This window comes from Nannospalax galili, unplaced genomic scaffold (assembly GCF_000622305.1).
Source record: "Nannospalax galili isolate Female #2095 unplaced genomic scaffold, S.galili_v1.0 scaffold129, whole genome shotgun sequence".
Classification (NCBI taxonomy): domain Eukaryota; kingdom Metazoa; phylum Chordata; class Mammalia; order Rodentia; family Spalacidae; genus Nannospalax; species Nannospalax galili.
Genome location: NW_008360030.1, coordinates 379485 through 385176, shown reverse-complemented (window position 1 = coordinate 385176; position 5692 = coordinate 379485). Strand labels below are relative to the sequence as shown.

The window sequence follows — 5692 nt, the reverse complement described above, 5'->3', positions numbered from 1 at the left end:
ATCTTGTTCATTATGCATTGTGTGATTCCTCTGATGGAGAATACCAGGTCAAGGGGGTGACCAAAGTGCAATGCCAGCAATATCTTTTGCTGTTTCTGCCCAGTTATAATCAGATTTTCTTCACCTTCATCTTCATCATAGTAAGGCATGGGCTCCCCTCCCTTGGGTTGAGACTGGAATTCCTTGCTCCTTTCCACCTACAACTTCTCTCAGTGTGTGTACTTCTACATCTGGCTACATTGTCTCCATTAGTTTGCTATTTGGGGACTAGTGCCTCAGGTCATCCACTCTTAAGATCTCCCTGTGTACTTCTGTCTCTTACTGCATTATAATAATATAGTCTTGTGTACCTTCATCAAAAGGAAATTGGTAGGGGCTGGAGAGATGCTTCAGTGGTTAAGAACACTGGCTGCTCTTGCAGAGGACCTGGGTTCAATTCCCAGCATCCACATGACAGCTAACAACCATCTGTAACTCCAGTTCCAGGAGATCTGACCTCTGCAGGTATTGCACAACAGGGGTGCACTTACACACATGCAGGCAATACACTCATACATATAAAATAAAAATAATTTTAAAAAATTTGAAAAGGAGGATGGCTGTGTTCATGTGATATTTCTTGGGTGTTTCTATTTTTCATGATAAAGCCAATGCATTTCAAATATCAGATTGTTATATCAGACCTCAAATGGTAAGTTCTTCTCTTTTGTTTTGTGTTTTGTCTTGTTTTGTTTTGTTTGAAATAGTGTCTCCTTATGTAGCCCTGGCTAGTCTGGAACTCTGTACAGACTAGGTGGGCCTCAAACTCACAGACATCTACCTGCTTCTGCCTCCCAAGTACTAGGTCCTTCTATTTTGAGAAAAGGAAAAATTCCACCAAGTCTAGCTTAGTGAACCAGTGAGTTTATTGGGGTTGCTTATAGTAGTATGGGGAACTCAAAGGCAGCTGCATCGCCAACAAGCCCACTCCTGCATGGGTGAGGACTCCTGAAAGCTGCATTGCTGGAGGTCTCTGCAGGACTTGCAAGTAACTGACCCAGTGAGAGAGTCTCCTTCTCCTCTGGGTAATTTACTTAACCTTGAGAAAGGGCCTTATGGGTCTTGTAACTTTCAGGAATTCATTGAAAATGTAAGTTTTGTTTGCTTCTTGAGCCTTGTAAGTTTCATTTACCTCCTGAATCTTAAAGAGTTGCTTCCAGGAGGGGGTATTTAATTTTAGAGGAAATAACTATACAACAGACACTTGTTTAAATCTAATGCACTTACATTAGAGTGTCCTATGTCAGAAACATAAATGAACATATTTGTGTCTTCCCATAATGTCAGAATTTACTGAATAACAATAAATTTACAAGGGATGGTGATTTCAATCTGCCAAATATTCCTTCTTTTCTTGATAGCTCTGACTGAAACAAATATAGATTTTTTTTTCAATTGTGGTGCTGTATGTGTGGGAATGTGCACAGTGCAGGTGCCTGTGAAGTCAAGAAGAGGGAGTCAGATCTTCTGGAACTTGAGTTAGAGGCAGATGTGAGCCACCCAGTGTGGGTGCTGGGAACCAAGCTTGGGTCTTCTGCAAGAGAAATACTAGCTCTTAACTGCTGAGCCATCTCTAGCCCTAAGATTGTTTCATTCCAATCTTACTACTAATATTAACTCTCAGATAACATATTACATATCACATAGTAAATATATACATATATTCATGTATATATATGTATATATCTAATATGTAGGTTAACAGAATGGTTGTAAAGGGTTAAGTGGCTGCAGCAGAGTTCAAGAAGTTTCAGAAGTCCTTAAAAAGGGCAGAAGCTGATAGAAACACAAATAGAGCCTGTATTAATAAGATATTGAACTGAACAAAGCTGGTGAACTGCTGTGGCTGCTGAGCTTAGAGTCAGGCTACAGGCAAGGCCAAAGATGAGCTGCAGAATTGAGGCCAGCTACAGAGGTAAAAGCAGAACTACATCCAGAAGAATGAATGGGTGGAAGGATAGACAGATGGCAGGTTCAAACAGGTGAACAGAAGGACTATCAGATGGCAGTTCTAGTAGGCCACATCAATAGTGGAAACCAAGACCAACTGAAGTCCCAGAGACAGTCAGTTCTCTGCCTGTCAGTCCTTGATGTACACACCAGGTGGTCATGATGTAGAGCTTGATAATATTCAAGGAAAATAAGAATCCTTATTTTCTCTGTGTGTCTCTGTCAACAAAGTTCAGCTGAAAAGTTTTCAGTTCAAATGCTGACCCAGCTAGCTAGAACCACTTGTCTTATGTCCTGAGGAAACTTCCTCAATTCTGTTTGTCTCAGACAGGGACTTTTCCTTCAAGCTGGACAAACTGCTTGCTTTTCATAACTTTTTGCTGTACCAATACGTAACTTGCCTATGTTGTAATCTATTACCCAAGGTATAAAATGTAGGGACTTCGTCTGTTCGGGGCTCCAGATTTTGAGGCTTGAGCCTGCTGGACCAGGCTGCAGCCTGAATAAAATACCTGCTTCCTGCACACTCCCATGTCCTGCCTGTCCTTTCCTGCTACAGCCAGATGATAGGTCAGCAGGAGCTGTCACCATCTCTTTATGGAGTCCAGGTGAGAGAATTATACATTTTTCTTGCTCTGGGGTGTCCAATAAGTTCTTGGTCCTGGCTTTTCTGATAGAATTTTAACATGGCTATAGGCCCCTACAGTCCTAATTCAGTCAATAAATTTATGGGGAGAAATGATTTCTGCTCCTAAGAATAAGTTGTTTATCTGTGCTATGTGGGTGGTACCAGACAAATGGTTCACCCAGGTGCAGAGTCATCCTCCTCCACAAAATGGAAGCAAAAGCTGCTTATAAAATGGATTCTCTCTGGCCAGTGAGATGGCTCATCAGGCAAAAGTGCTTGTCATACAAACCTGATGGTCTGAATTTGATTCCAGGATCCCATAGAAGTATAGAAGCAAGTCCCAAAACATGTCCTCTGACCTCCATGTATACCCCATGGCACATATGCTCCAGAGCTCATACACACACAATACACACAGTAACAATAAACTTTTTAAAACTTAAATAGACTCTCTCAGGGCAAATTACAGCCTGAAACACCACTGTTTCATGCGATATGGAATTACTTAGAGCAAGGAACACAGTCTGATCTCAAAAGAACCAACTGGGACCTGAAGGGAATTTAGAAATTCTCCTTGAGGCCATGAGCCTCCAACACATTTTGGCCAAGATAAGAAGCTTTCTTCTTGGGTTTCCTCCAAATCTCTACAGATCCTTACCAGGAAGGAAATTCATGTTAGAGCTAAGAGAGGCAGTTGTTCCTTTAATATGTATTTAACAAAACTAGTAACACTTAATCCAATCAAGTAACTCAGGAATCAAAAAGGATATACTACTCCTGATTCCCAGGCTCCCGAGTGAAAGGGGGACAGCTCCAATCACTCACTGGTATTTTTGTTTTCTCTTCTAGGTGGGTAACTCCCCTTAGATTCCTATTTATTTGCCTCTTGGATATATTCTTCATAATTGTAACAAATTTGGTTCACAGACCTTAAAAAGAAGAGAATTTATTTTTAATTTTATAAGGTAGCATAGCTGAGATACAAAGTTCATGGATTAAAAGGTGTGGTCAGAACATGGCAAAATTAACTGTGATACTATTTTACAACTGGATTTCTTTTATAAATGACTAGACAAGTGATCTGAGGTAACTTTTTTGCAAACTTCAAGAACATACCCAAATTTGTGCCAACAATGTAAAACAGACTGATGAATAATTGCCCTCATAAATAAGATTGAATACACCCAGTTAGGGCATGGCCCCTTCTTTAAAGTATCTTCGTGATAAATGAAGAAAACTAAACCTTTTATAACATTGCCACCTACCGGGCAGACAAGTCCAGTGTCCATATCCTGGAATTTAATAAGGCTGTAACTCCAGTAGAGGATGTGTCCTCTCCAAGAACTTGTTGGGGGCTGTGAAACCGATGAAAACCCAACAACTTTTCTGTGTACAAGATACTAAACAAATCAAGCAGAATATGGGTGGTCTCTCATGTGGTCCTGAAAAATATATAGATAATAGAAAATATATCTCTCCCCAAATCGTGAGCTTTCTTGGAAAGAAATAAATGTTATTATAGGACAGACCTTGACTGACTGAGAGGACTAGAGTGACGCAAGGGGCTAGACAAAGTGCAGATGAGTGACACAAGCTACAGTCCAAGTAGCCCATAGGGCCTGAAGCAGTCCTTGTGGATTCCACAAGGTACAATTGCCACATTCATTAAGGAAGGATTTATAACACTTAAGACGGTGTATGGAGATGTCACCACTATATTTGTAGGCTTGAGGGACTAAAAAAGCAGTAACTTAAAATCATGCCAAACTGGCAACTGCTCGGGGACCTGGTGGAGGAGAGCAGGAGGCGGGAGTGGGCAGAGAGAGCCAGGGCAGGAGGGAGGATGCGCCTCCAGCAGCGGGCGGTGGCCTCGGAACCCATGCTGCACCTAGCCATAGGCTAGTGACCCTGACCCAGCCACCCAGGACCGCGCAGCGCCTACGGCTCTTTAGCAGGGCCACCAAACGACATCTGCCCCGCACCTGCCAAACTTTGTGGGCTACGCTAAAGAACAACGGTGTCCAGGCGCCCTGAAACCGGTCGTCCCAGGGTCTTCATGTCCATGGGTCCCATCGTGTCTGCCAGTAAGAAGCCCGCAACCTTGGAAATCATCATGTTCCTGGGACGAAGTCGGTGTCATCTGGACTTTTCTCTGCCTGACATCAGGTTAGAAGAGGAGGCTGTGAGAGATGGAGAACTGACCAACCTGGACTAGCTGCTCCAGAGCAAGAACTTGCTGAATTTCTTCGGGGAGTCAGCCCTCAGGAGTGTCAGCCCGGTCCAAGAATTGGACAGTGACACACCGCCCTGCCCCCTGCCCACTGGAGACAGACCCTCCAATGCCAGTGAGAACATCATCTGCAAGCCTCCCAGCTCCTTTAGCTGCCTCATATTTATGGCCATCAAGGCCTCTCCGACCAAGTGCCTGCAAGTGAGGGATATCTACAAATGGATCTTGGAACACTTTCCGTATTTTGCAAATGCACCTATTGAATGGAGAAACTCAGTGAGACATAATTTGTCATTGAATAAGTGTTTTAAGAAAGTGGACATAGAAAAGAACCAGTGTCCTGGAAAAGGGTTATTCTGGTGCATAGACCCAGTGTATAGACAAAATCTAATTCAAGCTTTGAAAGAGACACCTTACTGCCCTCTTCCCACTCCTCAGATATATCAAAGCATATCGGGTCCATTCATCTTCTTCAAAAGAAATGGACTCCTTCTGCAACAATCTGACATGGATGCTGCCAATGCCATGATACTCTTGAATACTCCCCCTGAGATGCAAGAGCGTTTTTCTCCAGGAGTGATGGAAAACAGAGCTCAAGTTTTGAACTGGGGGCTGTTTCTGGAGACCTCCCATCGCCATTCACTCCCATTGGAACCACAGCAACTATAAGAAAAGGCATTACCAGACGCCTCCGAATGCGGACTAAGAGCAAGCCGTCAGGTGGCTCCCAGGAGGGTAGCAGAGACCCCAAGGAGGACCATAACTATAGCCGCTGTACCAGTTCCTCCAATGTCTGGAGCACTTTGCCCGCCAGTGACTCCATTCCCTCCTCCTTCTCACCCTTC

At 43.3% G+C, this 5692-nt stretch overlaps 1 pseudogene; it reads left to right on the top strand.

Moving 5' to 3' along the window:
- Nucleotides 1-4679: 4679 nt before the first annotated feature.
- LOC103726505 overlaps nt 4680-5692 on the top strand; it is a 1685-nt pseudogene continuing 672 nt past the window's right edge.